Here is a 25,625-nt window from a genome sequence, read left to right on the forward strand (position 1 = left end):
AAACAGGAAACCAACTGAAACTTACAAGGGCGCAAGAAACAAAGCGCTAAGAAGAAACCAGGCGCAAGGAACATAAAGCGCCAAGAGAAGACTGAATCACCACAGGACATTTGAAGAACCACCCAGGTATTGACGCGGTGTTGCTCCCTGTGCCCCCTGACGCCATCTGGGATTCCTCTGTCTGGTTTGCCACGGACGTGTGGTCTGTCCTGTTGGTTCTACTGAACTACATGTTCTGCCTGAGCTGTGTTTAGCTCTCCCTGACTAAACTACCTGCACTGCCAGGCGCTGAATTGAATTATTATTGGGACTGCTGTCCTGCTGCATTCCTAACCAGAACCCTTACAAAGCGCTACAGACTGCCTGTGCCTATAAAGCACTGTGACCTGTGCCTGGACTGCTGTGATTAGCCTCCTTGCAAAGCGCTGTGGTCCTGGAGACTTTTGTGCCTGCTCAGCGCTGTGGTGAATGCCTGCTGTGGAACCTGCTGTGAAGCGCTGTATCCAGCTCAATGCCCTAAGCGCTATTGCTGAAACTGCCCAGCGCTATGAACAACCAGAATGGCTGAGCCCTGAGGAGCGCTACATCCCTCGGGTGCCAAGAATTGCTGTGGCCTTCCTAGCGCCGTAATTGCCAAGCACTGAAGCCTCTGCGCGTTGTGCCCCCTGAGAAGCGCTGGAAGGTTGCCTGAAGCGCTCACCTGCTGGATCTTGTGACGCGCTGGGGACGAAGAATCTGTGTGGAGCGCTGTGCCCCCGTCGCTGTTCAGCGCTGTCACCCCTGTCGCCTGCTGAGGTGCTGTGTTGCCGGAGCGCTGCTGTGACTTCGTGGCGCTCTTTGAGGAGATCGCCGGCGTTGCCCTGAGGCTCCAACTTCGCCTGTCAATCGCCCGGCGGGCCCCGGTGCCAGGAGGGGCAGCTGCCGTGTTGCTGTGGGCCGCGCCCGACCTGAAGGTGAGGAGGCCGCCGGGAATTCTCGTCAGGTCACGCTAGGCCTGGGGAGGCCGGGACACTCACCCCATGTGACGGGGGTGCCCCGATCGCGTCATCAGCCGCGCAGCCATTGGCTGCCAGTGTCACGCCCCCAGGAGCTGCGTGCTGATCAGTTCCCGGGCCGTGGAGGCTGCGGAAGGCCCGGGAACAGCCAGTCATTCCCAAGGAGGGCTCTGAGAGAGTCGGAGCTCCCCCTACGAGCCGGTGCAGGCCCCGGATGGGCCAAGAGTTAAACTCAGAGGCAGCGAGGGCCCCACCTGCCAGCGTAATCCCGGTGGAGGCCCAAAGAACGAAGGTAAACCCCCGGGGAGGGGGCGGAAGGCCGGAAAAGGCCCAGAGTTCGCCCCTCCCCTGGGGAACACTGTTGGTAAACCCCATGGGCCCCTGTCGTGCTCACGAGGCTTCCCGAATTGGGCAGTAGCCCTCCATTGATCCTATATCTGGGGAGTTGTTCTGTTTAGACTACCAACCTAAGAGTTGGGAAAGGAGTGCTGCGGGAAGGAATGATTTACCCACACTGTTCGTGGGGAGATGTTGTCTGGCCCTTTACACCAGTGTCCCACCTATGTTTAAGGAAAGGTTGAAGGAATACTAGGGGAGTAGAGGTGCATAGAGTTATTTAAGGAGGTGTCCATTACTGCCTAATGTTATGATTCGCCTAATGAATGAGTTACTGACCTGTTGATGAAAGTCCACAGAGGTGCTCACCTGTGCCTGAGGCATCATTATTTAGTGCTTAATGCCTGTTTATGGCTGAGAAAGGCAGTGTTTATTCTCTCATAAGATGTTGTGCCTTCTTATGGGATACTTACTTGATAAAAAAGCCCCAACGTCTGCCTAGAGAACTGTTTATTCCTAGCTAAATGCCAGCAAATGTATGCCCTTTTCGCATAGTGTATTTATAGCTTACTTACCTGTAACAGCAGTTATCCAGTATTGGTGTCTTTCATAGATTCACATGCCTGAATCATTCCCCGTCGCCGAGACGGGAACCTCCGGTACATAAAAAAGTAATGTCCTAAGGACATACATAGAGAATATAGGCCGAAGGGCCCCCCCTTTGGGGCCTTTCCACGTCCTTATGTAAAAAGGACCGAACTCTCATCGTTAGCCAATCAGCTCCGACCTCCCTCTAGAACCTTCCCGGGAGGAGCCTCAGTCCCTCAGATTTTCGTACGCACCCAGCTAGGGTGTCGCAATGTAGACATAGAGGTACGTGAGTCCTTACCGGGGAGGCGGGAGGGTTGCATGTGAATCTATGAAAGACACCAATACTGGATAACTGCTGTTACAGGTAAGTAACGCATTTCTTATCCAGTATTTGGGTGTCTTTCATAGATTCACATGCCTGAATCAGAGTAGCCAGCAGTTATACATACATAGTGGTAAAGCACATTCTCACCTCCAGCAGATCTGCATAAAATTACAGACAACCTGAGAGAAACATGGTAGTATACAGTCATGCATATAGCAGAAAAACCATGAAGAATGTGCATACCTGGATGGCGGGACGAGGTAAGGCTCACCTTATTGGAATAGATGGCGTAGCACCGCTTGTCCCACTGCAGCATCCTTCTGCAGTTCGATGTCCAGGCAGTAATGCTTGGAAAAGGTGTGCGGGGACTTCCAGGTCGCCGCTCGGCAAATGTCTAGGACCGTTACTCCAGCGAAGAGTGCCGCCGACGCAGACATCGCCCTGGTAGAGTGGGCAGTCACTCGGTCCGTCAAAGGCCGTCCGGCCTGATCATGGCAAAACACAATCGCTGAAGAAATCCAGCGGGAGATGCACTGTTTTGTTAGGGGCAAACCCATTCGTGGGTTGCTGTAGGCTACGAACAGTTGAGAAGACTTTCTGACATCTTTGGTCCTGTCCAAGTAGAATTTGAGACATCTTTTTAGGTCCAAGGAATGCAGCGCCCGTTCTGCCGTTGTGGAAGGGTTGGCAAAAAAGGACTTGAGGACAATAGGTTCGTTCAGATGAAAGTCTGAAGGCACTTTAGGTATGAATTTAGGGTTGGGCCTGAGTACCACTCGGTCGTGCCTGAATTGGAGATACGGTTCCTGAATAGACAGCGCCTGAAGTTCGCTGACCCTTCTGGCCGACGTCAGGGCGAGCAGGAGTGCCGTTTTCCAGGAGAGATGTTTGAGAGTGGCCCGGTGTATGGGCTCGAAAGGGTGTTTCATTAGTTGGTTGAGCACCAAGTTCAATTGCCAGGTTGGAGGGACTTTCCGAGGCCTCGGAAAGGATCTGTAGAGCCCCTTCAGAAATTGCTTTATCAGTCGACTGGACCATAGGGAAGGTCCTGATGAGGTCCTGGTGAATCTAGAAATCGCAGCCAGATGAACCTTAATGGAGGCGTGAGCCAGCCCCGATTGAGCCAGGTGGAGGAGGTACGGTAGCAGCTGCACTGGGGTGACCCGTAGAGAGTGTAAGCCTTGTTCCGAACACCACAAGCAGAACCTCTTCCACTTCAGCGAGTAGGTTTTGTTCGTACTGCCCGCCCTCGCTTTGGCTAGTACGGCCCTGCAGTCCTGCGGGATCTCTAGGTCTCCGAACTCTCGGTGCTCAGGAGCCAGGCCGATAATTTGAGCGAGCGGAGGTTCGGGTGGTGTACCTGGCCTCCGGACATCGTTAAGAGGTTCGGGTGTTGTCGCAGGTGAATCGGGGGCCTGATGGAAAGGCGAAGCAGGTCCGAGAACCAATGTTGTCTCGGCCAGTACGGAGCAATCAGGATCAGGGTGCACGGCTCCGTCTTCATCTTCCTGAGGAGCCTCGGTATCATCGGGAACGGAGGAAAAGCGTACGCAAACACGCTGAACCAGCCGATGGAAAAAGCATTTCCCAACGACCCCTGTTGGGGATGCCAGCTTGCGTAGCTTGGGCATTTGGCGTTCCCTGCCGTCGCGAAGAGATCGATCCTCGGGGTCCCCCATTGCGAGAAGATGTGGGCCACTGTGTCGTCGTTCAGCTCCCATTCGTGGGAGAGAGAGGTCTGCCTGCTGAGGGCGTCCGCGATGGTGTTGTCCTTCCCGGGAACGTACTCCGCCTTGAGGGAGAGCCCGTGTGCCACCAACCAGTTCCAGATTTTTTGCGATTCTCGTGAGAGAGAGAGAGATCGCGTTCCCCCTTGTTTGTTCAGGTAGTGCATCGTCGTGGTGTTGTCCGTTTTGTTGAGCACCGGGGAAGTTCCGATACGTGGCAGGAATGCCTGCAGAGCCAGATACACCGCCCTCAGCTCCAAGAGGTTGATGTGTAGTTGTTTCTCTTGGGCTTCCCATTTGCCGCTGACTCGAAGGTCCAATAGAACAGCACCCCAGCCTTCCAGGGAGGCATCTGTCGTGATGACCAGAGGTGCCGGCGGCAGGAGGAACTGCAAGCCGGCCGTCAGGTGTTTCCGGTTTCTCCACCACAGAAGGGTCTTTGTGATGGCCGGTGTGATCGTGATAATGTCCTCGAACGAGCCGGAACTCTGTTTCCATTGCCTCGCCAGAGCCTCCTGCAGGGGACGCATGCGGAGCCTGCAGTGTGGTATGAGGAGAATGCAGGAGGACATCATCCCTAGCAGGGAGGTGAATGTCCGTACTTTGATGCGAGACTTCTTGGCCACTGCCGCGGCCAGAGACAGTATTTTGTTTGTCCTGTCTTCCGAGGGGAATCCGTGTCTAAGGTAGCCCCTAGGAAGGTGATCCTCGTTGATGGAGTAGTGCAGGATTTTTTGAGGTTGATCGTCAGACCCAGCTGTTGAAAAAGTGCGCTGCAGGCGTTGGAGGAAGCGGTCGCGCCCTCCGGAGAAGGCGCCTTCACCAGCCAGTCGTCCAGGTAGGGGAATACCTGGTGACCTCTTTGTCGCAGGAAGGCTGCCACCGGCGCCAGGCACTTCGTGAAGATACGTGGCGCGGGTTTGAGGCCGAATGGCAAGACCTTGAACTGATAATGCCTGCCTGCTACTTCGAACCGCAGGTACCTCCTGTGCCTTGTGAGGATGGGGATATGGTAGTAGGCGTCCTGTAAGTCCAGGGAGACCATCGAGTCTCTCCTTTCCAGCGCTCCCAGGATCTCCTGGATAGTTACCATCCGGAAGGATTGACTCCGCAGGAAGGCGTTGAGCGCCCGGAGGTCCAAGATCGGTCTCCATTTGTCCCCTTTCTGTTGGACTAGGAAGAAGTGGGAATAAAATCCCGTCCCCTTCTGGGACGCTGGGACCCTTTCGATGGCTCCTTTGACCAACATGGCGGATACTTCCTTGAGAAGGAGGTGCAGGTGTTTGTGAGCACGCTTCAGCGGAGGAGTGTTGGGAGGGGTGTTGACAATTTCGAGGGAATGTCCAAATTGAATTATTTGTAGTACCCACCGATCCGTAGTGATTTTTCGCCAATTGGGGAGGAAGTGGGTCAGTTTTCCTCCAATTCGAAAGGATTGAGACGGTGGTGGGACTGGCTGGAGTAAATGGTCACTGGCGGCCGCCAGTGCCCTTCTTGGCGGATTTGCCTCTGAAGGACGACCTCCCATAGGACGACTGTCGGTTCTGTTGTTTGTGCTGGGGCTGGTTCCTGTTGCCGTAGGAGTAGGACGACCGATTTTGGTAGGAACCTCTGTAGGAGTACTGGCCTCTGGAGCGGCCCCCCCGAAAGGACTGGTTCCGGGACTGGAGGGAGCCCAGAACCCTCGCCGTATCGGTATCTTTCTTAATGGCCTGGAGTGCTTCGTCTATCTTCTCCCCAAAGAGAAACTGACCATCGAAAGGCATGTCCAGCACCTTAGATTGGACCTCTTGTCGAAAGGACGTTGCTTTGAGCCAGCCTTGGCGGCGGCGCACGGCAGCCCCGGCCAACTGGCGGAATCCTGTCATGGCTGCGTCGATGGCGCAGTCGATGGCGCAGTCGATGATCTCTGCAGCGGAGTTTTGTCCTTCCGCCAGGAGAGCTTTCACTTCGTCCTGGACCGTGGCTGGCAGGTCTTGCAGGTAGGGGGCAATGTCTTCCCATAGCTGGCGGTTGTAGCGCCCTAGCAGGGCGATGGAATTTGCCACTTTGATGGTCATGGCGGACGTGGTAGAGAACCGTTTGCCTATGGTGTCCAATTTCCTGCCTTCCTTGTCTGGGGGTGCAGACAGCGGCGAGGATGGGTTGCGGGATTGCTTTTGGGCCGCCTGAGTCACAACCGAGTCCGGTTTGGGGTGGCCGGTCAGGCAGGTTGGCGCGGTAATCGGGGCCTTATATTTTTTGTCTAGGCGCGGAACCACCGCAGGCACCGAGGCAGGCGTAAGCATCAACTTCTTGCCCTGTTCCCACAGAAAGTCTATAAGTGGAATAGACTTGGCCGACTTCTGGCTGTGCTCCTTGAAATCATGGAGGAAGCATTCTGTTTCCGTGGATTCCACCGCCATGTGAAACCTCTTAGCTGCCCTGTCCACCAGTTTGTGGAAACCCCCAACGTCCGTCGCTTCAGACTGGCGCGGTCGCGGGGATGCCGGGGTAGACGAATGGTGTGATGACGCAGCATCGGCCTCGTCGTCTCTGTGGTCCGAGTCGACGTCTTGCACTTCACCTTCCTCCAAGTCCGTCTCCTCCTCCTCGTCCTCAGAGGAGTCCTCTACCTGAGGCTGGGGCCGAGCACGAGGCTGGGGTTGGTTCCGAGGTCGGGCCTGGAGAGCGGAAGGGCGCGAGGCAGACGGTTGCGCCTGGGTGACCGGCACCTGGGTTCCGCTGTCGGCATCCGGGAACCGTTGTTTATAGTCCTGCACTAGGCAGCGCAAATCGTTGACCAGAGACACGGGCAAACAGATCATCGGGGTGTTTTCCGTGCGGACACTTACGGAACGTTCCTGATACATGACTTCCTCCTGGTCCTCGTGAACGTCCGATAGGGAGGTGGTCGGATCGGGCTGGTTTTCCTCCTCGGACTCCTCACTCTGCAGTGCTACCTGCTCCTGCTCTGGCGTCAACCCCTTCGTTGGGGGAACCGAGGAAGGTGGAATTGAGTGAATGGAGACTTCGACCAGTCTGGATTCCTTCCAAGATGGCGCCGGGGTCCCTTCCGACGACGTGCGTGAAGATGGCGCGCCCGCCGTTTGGGTTGGCGACTTGAACGATTCCGATAGTGTCGATGGCACCAAATTCTGCGGGGATAAGTGAACCGCCGACTTACTGGTGGTAGAGCCTTCAACTTGAGATTTCTTGGGTGAAGGCGGACCTTTTGAACTTGACCTCGACTGTTTAGGTGACGATCCTTCGGTATGAGATTTCTTCGGCGAAGGCGGACCTTTTGAAGTAGACTTGGACCTCTTAGGCGACGATGACGCAGACAGTGGGGACACCGTCGATGGTCCTGTTTTCGTCTTGGACGAAGACTTCAGAGGAATGGTAGAGGAGACCGGTGCGCCTGAGGACGCAGTGGTGGTCGTTGTGGCCGTCGCGGAGGGCGATGAGGCCGTAGTGGTCGACACTGTGGTCGAGACCGAGGTGGTCCGCTTAGTAGATGGAGCGGGTTTCTTGAACCTCTGGTCGTCTCGAACAGACACGGAGGAGGTGGTGGAACGTGCCTCCGAAGGTTTCCTGTGCGCCTTCTTGGGAGGAGTGTCTGTCTCTCCAGGGGACTGCTCCCTGGGTCTCTTCTTGGAGACTTTGGAGGACACGGAGACACTACCCTCGGAAGATTCCAGAGTGTCTCGGTCCTTAAGCCTGTCGAGCCATTCGAGAAGGCGAGCCTCTCTTTCCTTTACAGTCTTCTTTGGGAAGGCTCTACACACCCTACACTTGTCAGAGACGTGGTCAGGGTACAGGCAATACAAGCACAGATCGTGCTTATCCTCCGCTTGAATCCGCTTCTTGCCGCAGGAGGAACAGGCCCTGAGAAGGGCTTTCTTTTGCGAGTCCGCCATGGATGAAGCCTTTTTATTGGATTCCGACATGGGAGACGGCAGTCGAAGATAGGATAATTATTCTTTTGAACAAAGGTACTTCCAGAGAAGTTTGAGACTTCGAAGCAAGAAAAACCTGAAGAGCTCAGGTTGGAGACTCCCTAGCACAACGTGCGGTAGAAAATCTGAGGGACTGAGGCTCCTCCCGGGAAGGTTCTAGAGGGAGGTCGGAGCTGATTGGCTAACGATGAGAGTTCGGTCCTTTTTACATAAGGACGTGGAAAGGCCCCAAAGGGGGGGCCCTTCGGCCTATATTCTCTATGTATGTCCTTAGGACATTACTTTTTTATGTACCGGAGGCTCCCGTCTCGGCGACGGGGAATGATTCAGGCATGTGAATCTATGAAAGACACCCAAATACTGGATAATGAAATGCTTTGTATTTAACAGAAATGTGCATAGTACACTTATGAAATGTTCACAACAGGAAATGCAAATGCTACTTACCAGTATGCATCTGTTCTTGGCATGTAGGGCTGCTGACATTCATATCTGTGCATAGTCCGCCACCTAGTGTTGGGTCCGGATGATTGCACATTGTTGTCCTGGAAGAGTCTTCGAAGTATCACGAGATAGGTGGCTCCTCCCCTGGACTACAGTGCGCATGGGCATCGCCTCCATCCCCAGATTGTTTTTAGCCATTGGCAGAGATGGAGTGAAGAAAGTGAGTGATGACCATGCTATGAGCATATGTGTGTATATGAATACATGCTGCAGCTGTGCTACAGGCGCCGGGGAGGAGGGTGGGCGATATGAATGTCAGCAGCCCTACATGCCAAGAACAGATGCATACTGGTAAGTAGCATTTGCAGTTCGAGGCATGTGGGCTGCTGAATTCATATCTGTGCATAGAATACATAGCAGTCCCCCCATTAGCGGCGGCCGCCCGTGCCAGCTGCAGCAGTCTGAAAAAGCGTTTTTAGAACAGCCTGACCAACAGCTGCCTGTTGTTTGGAATGCACGTCTACACAGTAGTGCTTAGTGAAAGTATGAGTGGTAGACCAAGTGGCTGCTCTACAGATGTCTTCTAAGGGAATGTTACCTAAGAAAGCCATAGAGGCCCCTAACTTCCTAGTGGAGTGGGCCCTCGGTGGGATAGTGAGAGTGCGCTTAGCTTTAGCGTAACAGATCTGAATGCACTTCACTATCCATCTAGCGATTCCTGCTTTGGAGATTGCATTTCCCTTGTGTTGTGTGGCAAAAGCAACAAAAAGTTGTTTGGTTTTGCGGAAATCTTTTGTCCTGTCCACATAGTACATCAAAGCCCTTTTCACATCAAGGGTGTGGAGCATACGCTCCGCCAGCGTCTCTGGGTTTTGGAAAAACACCGGCAATTCAATTGTTTGGTTTATGTGAAACTGTGAGACCACTTTGGGTAAGAACTTAGGGTTAGTGCGGAGCACCACCCTGTTGGCATGTACCTGGAAGAAAGGTTCCTGGATGGTGAGCGCCTGCAGTTCGCTAACCCTCCGTAGCGACGTGATTGCTACTAAGAACGCAACCTTCCAAGTTAGAAACTGGAGCTCACAAGAGTGCAGTGGCTCAAAGGGAGGACCCATCAGCCTTGTAAGAACCACATTGAGGTTCCATTCTGGAGCTGGTGGAGTCCTTGGTGGAATGACCCTTTTGAGTCCTTCTAGAAAAGCCTTGATAGCAGGGACCTTAAAGAGTGACAGGTGCTGCCTATTCTGGAGGTATGCTGCCATAGCCGACAGGTGAATGCGGATGGAAGAGTAAGCTAGGTTACTACGATACAGGTGAAAGAGGTAACATATGATGTTTTGAATGGAAGCGTCTAGCGGGTCAATGCTGTGGTCCGCGCAATAGACGACAAACCTCTTCCATTTAGCCGCATAACAAGCTCTAGTAGTGGGCTTCCTTGCCTCCCGAATGATGTCCATGCAATCGGGAGGAAGATTGAGGTAGCCAAACTCTAGGACTTCAGGAGCCAGATCGCCAGGTTGAGCTGTTGCGGATCTGGGTGCTGAATGTCGCCATGGCTCTGCGTCAGAAGGCTGGGAGTGAGATGAAGCCTTTGATGCAGTACCACGGAAAGTTCCAGAAACGTGGTGTACCATGGTTGGCGAGCCCACGTTGGAGCAACCAGGATGAGCGTCATCGAGTGTTGCCTGAGCTTGCGTGCCACCAGCGGTATCAGAGGTGCTGGGGGAAAAGCGTACGCAAATCTGCCTGACCAGTTCATCCACATCGCATTGCCCTGTGATTGGGGGTGTGGGAATCTGGCGGCGAAGCTTTGGCATTTTGCGTTCTCCTTTGTGGCGAACAGGTCTATCTCTGGATGACCCCACCTTTGGAAGTACGGTTGGAGAACGGATGGATGTATCTCCCACTCGTGCATCTGATGGCTGTGCCTGCTGAGCAGATCCGCCATTTGATTGTCCTTGCCCGGGAGATGCTCTGCCATGAGGAAGATGTTCCTCTGAATGGCCCACTTCCACATGCTCTGAGCCAGATGAGACAGCTGTGGAGAGTGTACCTCCCTGCTTCTGGATGTAGTACATGGCCGTCATGTTGTCCGTCCGGATCAACACGACCTTGTTGCACAGATGTACTTTGAACGCCTTTAAGGCCATGAAGATTGCCATCAGTTCCAACACATTGATGTGCATCTTCCTTTGCTGAAGTGTCCATAGTCCCTGCACAGTGTAGTGGAGTACATGCGCTCCCCATCCCTGGAGAGAGGCGTCCGTTGTCAGGATAATCTGTGGCACAGGCTCTTGGAATGGTCGGCCTTTGCAAAGGTTTTGTGGATTCCACCAATGCAGAGAGTTGTATGCCCGACCGCTCACCAACACTAGGTCTGTCAGTTGCCCATGAGCCTGAGTCCACTGACGTGCTAGGCACTCCTGAAGCGGACGCATATGTAGTCTCGCGTGCGGGACAATGGAGATGCAGGAGGCCATCATGCCTATCAACTGCATGAACACCTTCGCAGGAAGCGAGTGTTGGGGTCTGAATCGTTGGATCAGCGCCTGGATACTGGCGATTCTCACTGAACTCGGCTGCGCAGTGGCTGCCATGGCGTTGATTGTCGCGCCCAGATACTGTCGCACGTGGGCGGGCTGGAGATGGGACTTTGGGTAGTTCAGAGAGAATCCCAGATCGTGCAGGAGGTGAATGGTGCGGGACACGTGGTCCACGCACTGTTCCGTCTTTGCCTGAATAAGCCAGTCGTCTAGGTATGGAAAGACATGGACGTGCTGGCGAAGGAGATGCGCCGCCACAGTCGCTAGGCATTTTGTAAATACTCTTGGTGCCGTGGTGACCCCGAACGGCAGGACTCTGAACTGGTAATGCTGGTCTAAGATTGTGAATCTGAGATACTTTCTGTGGGAAGGATGCAGGGGAATATGAAAATAGGCATCCTTCAGATCCAGCGTTGCTAGGAAGTCCCCCTGTTGAAGCAGGGGAAGCACCTGCTGCAATGTGAGCATATGGAAGTGCTCCGAATTGATGTACCAGTTCAGGGGCCTGAGGTCCAGGATCGGCCTGAGTGATCCGTCCTTCTTGGGGATCAGAAAATATAGGGAGTAAACCCCCTTTCCCCGTTCTTGCAATGGAAAGAGCTCTATTGCCCCTTTTTGCAGCATGACCAGAACTTCCTGCTGCAACAAGGTCAAGTGCTCGTTGGACATAGCACGGCTTCTTGGCGGTATGTCCGGTGGAATGGACGTAAGTTCTAGACAGTACCCGTACTGGATAAGAGATCTCACCCACCTGTCCGTGGTGATGGACCTCCACGCCGACAGGAACTGCTGGAGTCTCCCCCCGACAGGTGTCGTGTGATCGGGGGGAAGTGACAAGACGTCACTGCTTGTTGGTGGCGGTGGACCTGGATGCATTGTTTCCACGTCCCCTGCCTTTGATATTATTGCCTCTGTAGCCACCCCTGCCCTTGTTGTTGTTGTACGAGGACTGGGTGTTACCCTTGTAGTATTGAGTGGACTGGGATGCCTGCCCCCTCGAGGTGCCTCTTGAATTGGAGCGGCGAAAGGAACCACCCCGAAACTGCTGACTTTGTAAGGCCCCCATAGACTTGGCAGTTTCGGTATCTTTTTTCATCTTTTCTAGGGCGGCGTCCACCTCAGGTCCGAACAGATGGTCTGGATTCACTGTTTGACCCAATATCGTGGTTTGTATGTCGGGTTTGAACCCCGAAATGCGAAGCCAGGCATGGCGTCTAAGTAACACACTTGTATTGATAGCCCTGGAGGCAGTGTCTGCCACATCTAGGGCACACTTGATGGATGCATTTGTAATGAGTTTACCCTCCTGAATGAGCATCTCCCCCGCCTCCTTGTATTGGTCAGGCAAGTGTTGCAGGATGGCCTCTAATGTGTCATAATGGGCCCTATCATAACGCGCAAGCAGGGCTTGCGTGTTAGAGATCCTCCAGATGTTCGCTGCCTGAGCAGCAATGCGTTTGCCTGATGCCTCAAAGATCTTGGACTCTTTGTCCGGGGGAGGAGCGTCACCAGTAGTCTGTGAATTCGCTCTCTTTCGAGCGTTGGAAACCACCAGGGAGTCCAATGGCAAGTGTCCCTTAATATACGTGGGATCCGTGGGCGCCGCTTTATATTTCCTGTCGATGCGAGGATTGACCACCTGCGCCCGGGTGGGCTCTTTGAATACCTCCTGCGCATGCTTCAGCACCCCTTTAAGCATTGGTAGGGTCTTGACTTGTTTTTCGGCTACCGAGAAGGTGTCGACCAAGAAGTCCGCATCCACGGGGTCTGAGTGCAGTTCGACGTCATGGTTCGCTGCAGCTCTCTCTATTAATGCATTGAAGGCCGCCGAATCCTCTGTCGGGGATGTCTTCGCGGCGAAAAGTTGAGTGTCCTGCCCCGACTGCGGGTCGTCTGCGTCGCCTCCCGCCGTCCAGGGCACATGCTCCTCTTCCGGATCCGAGTACGCAGGATAGGTGTACTCGGCCTCTTCCTCGTCCACCTCAGGCACGGGGGAATGAGCCGGCGAGTGTTCCAGGGCTTGTGGAGACAGAGGTTCCATCAGAGCCGAAGAGTCTGCCGAGTACCTCTTGCTTTTGAGAGGAATCCTAAAGGGTTCCAAGGCCGGCTCCGACGTAATCTTTCGTTTGAGGAGCGACAACTTTCCGGTGTTGGCGTCGATGACCACCTCACGACGTTCCTCCACCGCAAGCGGCTGGAGCCGAAGCTTCGACACCACCAAAGCAGCTTTCGGCGTCAATACCTCCTGTGAGTGTCCGCCCTGTTTAGGCGCGAAGGCCTTCGGCGCCGACTTAGGTGGAAGGGTAAAACGAATGGGCGCTTGCTCCTTAGCAGGTTTCGGCGTGGGCCTAGGCACTACAGTGTCCTGGCTGGGAACCACAGTGGACTGTTGGATCCGCTTTAAGGATTCCCCCACCTTCTTCGTAAGGGATGCCGAGGGCTGAACCGGCTCGAGCGACTCCTCGTCTCCGACAGCCCGGCCGCCGGTAGGCCTCTTCTTCGGGGCCGACGCCCCATGGCTAGGCGCACCGTCGGCGTGACGCTTCTTTGAAGCCGTCTTCGGGTCCGCGACCCCTTTCGGTGCCGACGCGGCCGCGTCGGAGGTCTTCACCTTCGGCGCCGACCCAGAGGGCTTCGGGTCGGCCATTTTGGCGCGGCTCTTCTGGTCGGCCATTTTGGCGTGGCTCTTCAAGTCGGCCATTTTGGGATTCGTGGAAGTTGACGCCTCCAGAACCTTCTTCACCAACGCCACTTTTGGTTTCGGTTTCGCATCCGAGGGTGCGAGACCAGTTGGCTTCACTTTCGGTTTCTTCTTAGAAATGTCCGTGACCGGGCCCGGAGGCGGGGACGTAGGACTCATAGTTAGGTCTTGGGTAAGGCCCGAAGGCGATCCCTCGACCTGGGCCGTATAACGGGGAGTAACCCCGGAGTCTGGTTGGGGATGCTCTTCCTCCGAGCTATCCTCCATCGTGGCACAAGCCAGTCCGTCGTCCCCTACCTCTCCGGAGACTTCGTCGCAGGCCTCCTTGTCCGCGTCGTAGGTCTCTTCCTCGGACGCGGGGCCAGAGTCCGACCTTTCTACGTCGTCTTCTTCCTCGACGGATTCCTGGAAGATGTCATCCGGTGGGGGTGCCGAAGCCGACAATTGAGCCTGGAGCCGATTAGCCCGGCGAATCTTTAGTGTCTTCTTACTTCTAAATTTCGAACAAGCCATGCAGGTGTCTTCACGATGATCCGGTGACAAGCATGTATTGCACACGGGGTGCACGTCGAGGTGCGAATATTTAGAGTGGCACAGCGGACACTTCTTGAATGGGGTCCGCTCCATAGCAAAGGGTGTAGTGTAGGCCCGTCCGCGTCGAAAACACGTGGAGGGGCAGAAAGAGATCGGAGCTGAGAGTCAGTAAGAAACCCGAACGCAACTATACCGACGCCCAGCCTAAAGACCTTTTGGTCTCGAGTAAAGAGTAGAACAACTATCGGTTCCGACAGAGGGAACCGAAACACATCCGAACCCAATGGCGGAAAAAAACAATCTGGGGATGGAGGCGATGCCCATGCGCACTGTAGTCCAGGGGAGGAGCCACCTATCTCGTGATACTTCGAAGACTCTTCCAGGACAACAATGTGCAATCATCCGGACCCAACACTAGGTGGCGGACTATGCACAGATATGAATTCAGCAGCCCACATGCCTCGAACTTGAATATTCTACCTTTAGTGAAATAGGGTGGCTCCTGTGCAATGTTACACCCCCTGAATGCCCATAGGTGGTTAGGTGTAGTTCTACATGAAACATGCCTAAATGATTCTCATGAATTTCTTGCAGAGGTGGGCTCTATGGAATGCTGATTCTCACCTGCTAACAAGAGTATACCTAATGAAATAGGGAAGTTGTTGAATGTCAACGAAAGCTCAATTTTTGTTCCAGAGGAAGGGTTACTCCTATTCCCTGAAATGTTTATTCCTGACTAAGGAAACGTTTTACCTACGCTTAGGGGATGGTTCTTCCTGTCTGAGTGTTAATGGCCTGTTTAGTCAGGGGGGTGGTGAGATGTTAGTTCGTACCTAGTAGGATGGTTATTCTACCCTAGTTAGTGGTCTGCTGATGCCCTCTTAGATGATAATTTAATCTGTAGGGTAAAGAGGTTACTGTTAAGAAAATGGTTGGCCTCTAATGAAATGTGTTGATGCATAATATGGTGTAATGCATATTGATTGAAAGGTTGATGCATAACTAATGAAAAGTTTCCCTTCAACTGTTAACCTGCTCAATGCTTATTCCTACTAGGAGTGATTAAGGATATGGTTTACCTACCCACGAGGTTGTTTATTCCTTATGAAATGTTTACTTCCACGTAGTGCCTTATTTATTAGAAGCCTACAGTGATTTAGTTACATGTTTCTGTGGTAAAACACTCACCCTTGCTTGGTGAGAGGTGGGTAAAAAGCCCACAGGGCTAATAAGATGACCTATCATTTTTATTGTCTTCTTAATGTAATTGATGCAGGTGCTGACCGGGGGCAAGGCATAGGTCAGGCCTGTGTTTTGCTAAAAATGTATTTATCCAATATTTAATATTTATGGAATATCTAATATTTATTCAACGGAAGTCTAATGCCAAGTGTTGACACACAGGTATCTGAAAAGAGAGCTAAGAAGCTAATTTTATGATGAATTCCTAATACCTTGATCCTGCTCTATCTTAATAAAGTTGACTTGAGTTTTTACACAAGCTCACTGGAGTGGCGTCCCTAATTGCGTGCTCATGTTTCTGACTCAGTGGTTGCGTGTGCTGTATGGTCGCTTTACACATAAGCTTTCGGATGCCTACCCGCTCGTGCCATGCTACCCTAGGGGACTGGTGACCCCAGTTCCAACAGTGAGCATGCACAGGAAAGTACAGGGACCCATCTGAAATCATACTGCGGAAGGACTTACCACCAAAAGGTGGTCGACGACAAAAAAAAAAAAAAAAAAAAAAAAGCAAGATGAAGGACAACCTTGGACCCAGGCACTAGATGGCAGAATAATGCACAGCATGTGAATCCAGAAAGGGATTCATGCTGCAAAAACATAACTAGATAGTGGCGAATGCCACAGTATATGTGTGTATATGTATATATGGCTTGGGGTGGCAGCTCTTTCTTTTCACCCATTGAGATAAACAATAACAATGTCTTATACATTTATCTAGGTTCCAGTGAGCCTATATGCATATATTATGTATGTTTGCACACTATGTGCTGTACACCACAGTGATGCACGTCTATCGGTTTTGGAATCCGAATTGTATGACGCTCTATGCATGGTGTAGTACAGATCCTTAATATCCAGACACTGAGCAATGAATTTCGAAGGCTTTGAGTAGAAGCTACTGCTAAGTATTCTGCTCTGGAGTGGGAAGATTTATTCAGAAGATGGAAGAGCATGGCATAAGGCTCGACATGGACGATGACTTTATGTTGATGCTATGCAGCGTTTACTCATCTCCACCAGCACACACAGCACATTAGTGACAATTAGTGTCAGGCTTAATGCTCACTCATGGAGCATAGGTGAATTTATTATAAATAATGGCAGCAGGATCAATTAGGCCACTGACAGACTAGCAAACATATCTTTACATCGCCATCAACCATTTTTAGACAGAGGATCCGATTTCGTGAAGGATCACTTTTCGAAGCAGTGAAATGAGGCGCTTCTGCAGTGGTACAATGGGTGGCTCTGAACGCGGCACTGAAGCGAAGGGCTTATGAATGCCTAGATTCAAGGAAGACCCCATTAGTCAAGTGCTGGGAATGGAAACGATCCAAAGCTGCACATGATCGCGTTCAGAAATTGAGAGCGGAGGGCATCTCTAGCAAAGCTGAATAACAACTCTGCAACTCTCTAACACAGAAGTCATTCTGTTCTTTCTTAATAAAGAAAAAAGTGAGCTAAATAAAATTTTAACTTTTATTTCAATCTTTATAACAGGCCCAAAAAAGATGCCACATTTGCAACTGATTAAAAAAAATAACCTGCATGGTCTTTGGAGGAGGTTCCATTTATGCAACGCCCTAAGAGACAAGTTTTACCAATCCATCCTAAGGGGCTTTGAGAGGAAGCACAATATCCTCTGGGGCTCGAGATTGCGGATAGGATGATTCAAAGAAAGCTTTTGAGTCACATGGTGCTGAGCTCAGCTGCCGTCGGAGCCGGGAACGGACTGTGAACCCTGTGCTTTTAAGTCAGCTGCCCTGGTCGCTGCACCACACCTCTCCACCATCATTAGTAATCACATTTATTGAGCACACTTTAACATTCACTAAACATGCTTTTCACTTAAAGTTTGAGATTCTGTGAGCACCATATTTACTGAATTCACCCATCACATTTTCCGCCAATTTTCTAGCCTAATATATTGCCAAAATAAATTACTTCGTAAGTCAACTGGACAACCCTGAAGGCAACAGCAACCACAAAGGTCCCTTCTGTAAAGGGTTTAACCAACAGCAGGGCAAGACTACCAATCAATCAGCCAACAAGAGTAACCTGACGAAACGCCTCCATGTTGGCAGACCTTTAAACTGTTCATAAAGCAGTAGACGGGCCTCGGATGTGTCCTTGAGCAACATGGTGCCGCTCAGCAAAACGTTCTTAATATTAATCGACCTTATACTGATAAGTGCAGAAACATCACAATAAAAGTTATCTTCTGCATCGAATAGCACCATAAAGACTCTGAAATCAATAGCACCAAGGAAGACGAAGCCCAACCATCAAAGCACTGCCATACTCAATAGATAAATACCACATCCAGGCTACCATTTTGATATTAGTCCTGGTGTTAAGTGAGTAAACAACACACACATCCACTGAGACAATAAGTGCACGCAAAGACTGAGTACACACCAGAATGCGTTATTCAAATAAATACGTTTTATCTAGGATCAAAATCAGGGCAGTCAAAAATCACAGCAGCATTAACTTTCCCTTAAAAACACATGCTTTTCATTTCTTGGACATAAATACTTAAATAAATAAATATTAAATAACGGTAGGCTTGATAACAGCCTTGCTCCTAGTCAGCACCTGCAAGGAATTCCATTTTAAGACATTTAAATAACATTTCATTACTCAGCAGCAGTCACTTCGTCGCTGCAGGAATTGGCGTGTCAATAAATGGGGGGTAAATATTTCCTAGCTGTAAAGATAAGCCATTTATCAGCAAATGTAGTGTATTTCACAAGGCTGGAATAAAGCAGTTCAATAATTAGAAATACGCGTTTCTTTTAGGTAAACTCCAACAGTTCATTAGATGGGCAACAGGCACAACTAACCTCTCCTGCCGGCAAAATGAGCATTTCTTTTGAACAGAATAGGCAGGTCATTACTCTCAGGAGCCAAGCATGACAATTCCAATAACAATCAGCCCACCATAACAGAATAACCTTTCCCCTACTAAAGGGTTAACTTTTCCCTAGGAATAGTCACAAGAGCCCCCTGGAGGACTCCTCACACAACACAGGGCTTCTGCCCAGTCCACAGTACTTATCAGGGCCAACGGGGCTCAGCTACAGTCTCCCGCGGGGAGGGCGGTCTTGGAGCCTCCCCGGGGGTTTACCCTACTTCTTTCGGCCCCTTCTCGGGCCCTTGCGGAGGTTCAGCACGCTGGGGATGATACCCGGAGGCGCGCTCTCACTACTGCGCTCTCCGGTGAAGTCGGGGACAGGTGGGGGCTCCGGTACTCTTCGCGAACCCCCCGCGCAGGTGTCAAAGCCGGTCCCGGTCCTCCCTTAGTGCTTGCAGGGACCGGGAACCAATGGGAGGCCCAGGCGCCCAGCGACCGCCAATAGCAGAGCGGCTCGCGGGGCACAGCACAGGGACTCAATAGCAGAGCGGCTCGCGGGGCACAGCACAGGGACTCAATCAGCACACGGCAGGGCGGAGTCAACACGGGCGCCCCCATCACGTGATGCCAGATCCAGGCTTCAGGCCTAGTGAGGCCTACTACAGCCTGACAAGATTTCACAGCGGCCCTCTCCTGGCTCCGGGGGACGCTGAGGGGATGCAGAAGGAGGCGTTGGCGTCTCAGGGAAAGCGCCGGGCCGCGACAATGTCGGCGAGGCTCAGAGGGCCCCTGGGCTGAAGCTGTAAGTTCAGGGGCGCACTCGGTGGAAAGCGCGAAAAGGGGGCACAGCTGAGAAGCGCCTGGTAGCTAAAGCGCTTGGTCCTCGTAGCGCTTTGGGGGCAATTCACGATCGCGCCTCGGGCAGCTCTTTTGGCCCACAGAGGGTCTCCACGCAGTAGCGCTTCTCAGGGGGGGCACAGCGCTTGCCAGTCAACATTTCACAGCGCTTCTCAGGGGGTGCACAGCGCTTGCCAGTCAGCAGTTCACAGCGCTACTCAGGGGCACCATAGGAAAGCGCTGGATAGGGGAATCAGACAGAGTTGCAGGTCAGATAGCCCAGGACAGGCCACACGACAGTGGCAAAACAGCAGAGGGGACCCAGGTGAAGTAAGGGAGCGCAGGGGGTGACAGCGCCAATACCTGGTTGATTCCCCACTAGTCCTGTGGCAGTGAGAAGGTCTTCTTGGCGCTAGCTGGTTTCTAAGCCCTTGTTAGAAGTTACTTGAAGAGGGGGGGAAGGGGGTTTGAGTTGAAGGCTTGTCAAGTTTCCTCAGCAGATCACTTCAGGTGGCCCCTGGGTTCCCCTCCCGCTGGGCCAGATCAGTGGGCTAGTTCAGTGTTCCTCACACAGCTTGGTGGGCAGCGCCTAAATCCTGTCACCCCCAGTGGCATAGGTTCCTGACCAGGCCCTACCGCCTAAGTCTCCTGAGTAGGGTCCCCCAGGTCACTAGAAAGTTTCCCTCCCTTTCCTTTTATAGCGTCTGTTGGCAGTGGTAGTTGGTGTCCACTCCCCTATTCTGGAAGGTTCCAGGAGCTTCCTCACTCTAGCTATGGGCAGGCTGGTATTGCAATAATGTTTAAGGGTTTCAGCCATCTCCTGGCTACTAGAGTGCGCCTATAAAGACCAGGGGTCAGTGGCAGCCATGTTAGGGGAAGAGAGAACCTACACCATAGCATTGATAAGCAATAGGAAGGTGCCCAGAGACCGAAGGCAAACAAAAAAAGGTGGGAAAAATGAGGCAAAAGCGGAAAAAAATGGGGAAGACTACCCTAAGGCGGATAGGTCTAACACCTGGTCTTACATTAGTTAAGTTTCCAGATAAGATTAACTATATCGCTAGACAGTATTAGGTTTCTAAAGTTAAGATCTGGACAAATTAAGTCTCAAGCAAAACTATCACAAACTGGATAATAAGTTAGAAATAGTGATGAGATGAGAACTGCATTCAATGCCAACCCCAATAAAAATGGCAAAACCTATAGGAAACAGGGTTTAACAAGGAAATACTGCCATCGTTATCAACATTATGTGAGGACAAGCAAAAAACTAGGCAAGTTTTGGAGCAGAACACATTTTTCACTTTGGCTCCTACAGTGTAGGACACAGAGTCAGTCAATAGACTAGTCTTCCAGGCTCACCAGTACTTAATAAAGGACATGCGGGTGTCCTGAAGAGAAGATGTTAGCAAGGAGAGTCTGATTGACTAAGCGCCTTATACACAAAACATGTTCTCTGGATGTACACTGCACCTGATTCAGGAGTAAATAGATGGATCAGAAAGAATGATTTAGGTCTACATAACCCAGTAGGAGACCTTTAAGCAGAGTTCACAGACACTGAAAATAAGACAATTTACAGAATGAGCCATCGGATGGAAAAGGAACATTGAGTGGCTAAAGTAATACAGAGCTGTTTTTAGAAAACTAATGAAGATAGCACACTATTGCACCGAATTACACACAGTAAACTGGTTAAGGGCCCTTCTCTATGGTTACAGCCCAACGGAACCTTTAAAAGACATGAAAGTTAGATCAAACTTGGCTAAAACGTGTCTGTTAAAGGTTTGTGGACCGCCCGACATGAGCGGCAAGGAAAACATATGGGCGTCCTTGGGCCTGATGATCGCCAAGCGCAACATCGCTAGATTGTGGGGGACACAGGAGGTACCAAACATAGGCGCATGATGGATATGGACTGTTGTATGTTTAGGAAAAAAACAGTGTATATCTCTAGGGATGCCCCAAAAAATGGAAGCAAATATGGGGCAAATGGAATGTACACAGGGGAAATATTTGTGCTCCACCTCCCTTCCCTCGGTTAATGAACCTGAATCTGTTTAATATTGTAATAGAATGCAGTCACTGTAAGGAGTAAAAGCAATATCCCTCATGTTTCAAGAAGAAAACATGTTTACTCTGTATACCCATAGAAACAATGTGTAACGTTCATAAACTGTCATTAATAAAAAGATTTATTAAAAAACAAAAAGTTAGTTTAAACTTGGAGGTCTTTGGTGTGGATGCCATATTATGATGATATACATGTAACAACTTTTTTAGTGTGGCCTCATTCCAATGGCTTACAAGCTCAGTTCATTTTTCCTTGGTGTAGGAAGCTGGCTCTGTATATACTATACCAAACGAGGTATAGTGTGCACAGAGTCCAATAAAACCCCAAAGGTAGGCAGAGGTAAAAGTAGATAGCACCTTACTCTCTATTTGTGGTAGTGTGGACGAGAAGTAAGGTTTTTATCAGAGGGTAGTGTTAAGCATTTTTGTACACACTCAATCAGCAAATGTCACACACTCAAAGACTGAACTCAGACCAATTTTGTTTGTATAAAAATAGTATTAAGTTATTTTATTTCTAGAACCAAGCCAAGCCTGGCACAGGTAACTGAAAAAAATGCTTTGCAAAATATTATGCAGTTTACAGTGAATGCAAGTTCAAAATGCAGTGGTTTGAAATACAGCTAAGTCAAGGTATTGAAATAATATACAGATTACTTTTTAGATTACTTTTTCTACTCAGTGTGATATGCCTAGATATCACACTGGGACATTTCCTAAAGAAAAGGTGAGTAAAATCAGTTTTGCACAATTGTACTTTTTCAGGTTTCCATACAAAAAAACTTCACACTTCGAACTTTTTCAGAGAAAAACAGTCAATAGGTTGCTATGGAGAGAAATTAAGTTAACGGTTACCAGGTAAGTACTCGGTCTTTGGGGTTGAGTTTGTGGGTTAAGAACAAGGGTTTCCCCAGGGCGAAGGATGCATTCTTCTTACACCCTCAGCAGCACTAGGATGGCCGGGTGCAGAGTGCTGAGGCCCAATGTCACCCAATGGGGTATAGGGGGCCTCCGGTTGGCGGCTGCTTACGAGCAAGCCACTGGGTTGTGGGAGCAAAGCTCCTGGTATTAGGCTCTGGGCAAAGGGGGAACCGGTTTAGCACACTAGTGCACCTGCAGGGGCACTGGGGTGGCTGGGTACAGGGTGCTGTTTTGGCGACGGGTGCACTGTTGATTGTAATGGGGATTCTCCGGTTTCAACAAAGACTGCAGACTCGGGGATGAAGATTTTCTGGAAGGGACCACCGGTTGGAGAGGTAAGTTGGGATGCCTGGGGATGCTGGGCCACTCAAGGCCGTTGGGGCTTCGGGTGCAGGGGTGTTTTTAGGCGTCAGGTTTCTCTTACAGGCTCTGGTCGCTGGCAGGGGTAGTCTCCAGAAAGAGGCTGCAGGCTTCACTGGGAGTTTCAAGGCAGGTCCGAGATCAGCAGATCTCGGGTCAGAATCGTCGGGGAGACCTCCTTGTGGTGTTGGGCCACTCGAACTCGGGCCATGGGCGACGGGCGCAGACTTGCGGATTCTGCTGGAAATGGAGTCTGTGGGTGAACAAATCCGATATTCACTGGAGACGAAAGTCTTTTGTTTGGAAGGCAGGGCAGGTCCTAGGGGTTCTTGAGGTTGCTGGCTGTAGGACACAGCGGAGTTTCGCTTCTGCAGGTTCGAAGTGGGGACAGGCCGGTACAGCTGGGGCCATGTCAAGGGGCCTCCTCCTCTTCTTAGCTTCGAGACGGCTGTTCGGGCCTTCTTCTTCTTGAGCGTTGCTTGTCTGAGAAGGCAAGGTTCAGGGTGGCCACTAAATACTAGATTTAGGGGTGTTACAGGTAAGTAAAGGTTGGGACCAATGGGTCCCTTCCTTGGGGTGGGTACACCCCCTATTATGCCACCCTCCAGGCGGAGAGGGGCAGATACCTCACTCTGGTTGGCTGGGTCCCCCCCATCTGCAAGATGGCGGGGACTAGGAGTTGTTCTTCACCTCGCCTCCCCCACCTGAGGGGGTAGGGTTGGCAAAGGTGGGCACACCTCACTTGGTTTTCCCGCCAGTTCTCCCACTCAAAGTGGGGGTCAGAACCAGTGGGGACCAGTTGCTGGAAGCAGCAAAAGGCCTGGGGAAGCTCACAAAGGCGCGCAAGCCTTTAAAGCTTCGCCTTCTTGGACCCTGCCCATCCTGTGGGAGGAGGGTTGGCGCCTCGTCCCAGGATGTGCATTGTTTCAGACCCCCGAGAGCAGCAGGCTCTCGACCCAGGGGTCCAGAAACATGTCTGGTGGTGGCAGCTGAAAGCACTAGTGGTAGGCCATTTTTCAGGAGGCATCTCTAAGATGCCCTCTATGTGCATTTTTTGTTAAATCCCACACCAGCATGAGTGTGGGTTTAATGTGCTGAGAAGTTTTGATACCAAACTTCTCAGTTTTCAGTGTAGCCATTATGGTGTTGTGGAGTTCGTAATGACAAACTCCCAGCACCATATACTCTTAATGGCAGCATTGCCCTTACAATGTCTAAGCATGGACGTAGACACTGTAGGGGTACAGGGTCATGCACATGTACCCTCCCCCCTGGTATTGGGTACCCAGCTAGAGGGGTGGCTGATCTATGTCAGGGCAGTGGGTTGCAGGAATGGCAAACAGGGATGTGTGCCATGTCGACTCTTCACTTTGTTCTGCACCAAGACACGCAGCCTGCAAAGGCAGTGGGTGAGTGTAAAGATACAAGACCTCCAAGGGTGGCACAATAAGTGCTGCAGCCTTTAGAGGCCTTCCCTGATCACAGTGCCCTGGGTACCGGTGGTACAATTTACCAGGGGCTGACCTGTGGCCAGGAATGCCAATACAAAGTGTGTATTGTGGTGTGGTTCATCATCCTTGAGACTTCAGCATGAATCATGAAATAACTCTGATACGGATTCCGATGCGATCCATCAATCAGTATGATCTCAAAATGTGGCATCCAGTTGTAGAGAGGGCATCTTAACAATTTCCTAAATTAAATGAATCCGTATCAGAGTTATTTCATGATTCATGCTGAAGCCGCAAGGATGATGAACCACAATACGCACTTTGGACTGATCTACAAATTTAACAGTCTTTTACTTTTTAGTAAGATTGTGATGGTCCTGAGGAGAACCCTGTCATTCAAAAGGGTTCGAAACGCGTTGACCTAGTGCATTGTTTAGTCATACAAACATATTTCTAATTAAGTTGTTATGCACTTTTTTTTTAGGTAACTTTGTGGATTTCGTCGGTGTATCTTTTCACTCAAGCTGGTAGTAAAGTGTGGTGTTGTTTGGCTACGTGCAAAGTGTTCCCCTTTGGGTTTTGCCTCTCGAGAAAACTGCGAATGAATGAGGTTTAACCCACTGGTGAACTTGGCGAGTGTGTGAAGTTCGGTATGTGTCAGGAATGAATGTTGAATGGATGAAAGAGTAAATTGAGTGATTGTGGGGTCTTTTGAGTAGTTGCGCAACTGTGAAGTAATGGTTCTTTCGTATTCGTTGTTTTTGTTTCATTGATTATTCATCTGTATGTGTAAATATTTAATGCAAAATAAGCTAAAGAATTTAAAATAAAAAGCCTTGTTGAAATTGATTTTGCGTGGAACCTGTGACAGACTTGCATTGGTACCAGTAATTTAGTAAAAGGCAAATAGTGTTCAGTACTGGCACTTCTTTTTGTTCATTCTATATTGACTCAGCGTTACCGAGTAGAGCCAAGGCCCTTGGTTGTTTCTTGACCTTGGCCAGGAGGCAGAGGTGGTGCCAAAGCCTTGTGTTTTTTCTGAGTTGTTTTGGGGGCAAGGGGTCTTTGGTACTCATGTCACCTTGTCCCAGCGACAGTTCTTCGGCATCAAGGTATATCTTGAGGTCTGAGCCTTGTTCGGAGAAGGCTTCCTCCTCCTCTGCCGCTGATGCCTCGATGTCCTCCAGGCTGTAATCTTGACCGAAGATGTCCAGCGTATCTTCAATGCTTTGACGCTGCATCTCTCGATGTCGAGCCAGATGACCACAAACAGCTTTTTTGATCGGAACCATCTGCAAGTGTCACAGTCTTCTTCTTTGTGCTTGGGAGACAAGCACAAGATGCACACTTTGTGTGAGTCAGTGTGCGGGCACCGAGGACAGAATTTAAACGTAGTCCGATCCATTGACGGAGAGCTGACTTGGCGCAGTAAACTCGAAGGCCGTCCAAAAAGCTGTCCTATCAAAAAGTCAATTCCGTTGTCGAAACTATACTCTGAGAAGTAGTAAACGTGTACGACAACAATACCATCGAGGTAGAGGATTGCGCGTCGAGGGGAACCCGAAGAGCGATTTTGAACCGGAGGGCAGTAATACATGTCCAAACCCGAAGGCGGAAAAAACCGATTTAACAATGGAGTCGATGCCCAGGGGCACCATCACTGAGAGGAAGAGTCACCTTACCTCGTGACTAGGAAAGACTTCTTCGAAGAAAAACAACTTGCAAGCATTCGGACCCCAAACTAGGT

The 25,625-nt window shown here is 50.9% G+C and overlaps 1 protein-coding gene across 2 annotated transcripts in view; it reads right to left on the minus strand.

Annotated features, from left to right (window-relative positions):
• Positions 1–25,625, minus strand: part of LOC147666543 (splicing factor, suppressor of white-apricot homolog) — a 590,263-nt gene that overhangs the window by 205,130 nt on the left and 359,508 nt on the right. The gene's annotated exons all lie outside the window — the stretch shown is intronic.

The sequence above is a fragment of the Lissotriton vulgaris genome, unplaced genomic scaffold (assembly GCF_964263255.1).
Source record: "Lissotriton vulgaris unplaced genomic scaffold, aLisVul1.2 SCAFFOLD_966, whole genome shotgun sequence".
Lineage (NCBI taxonomy): Eukaryota > Metazoa > Chordata > Amphibia > Caudata > Salamandridae > Lissotriton > Lissotriton vulgaris.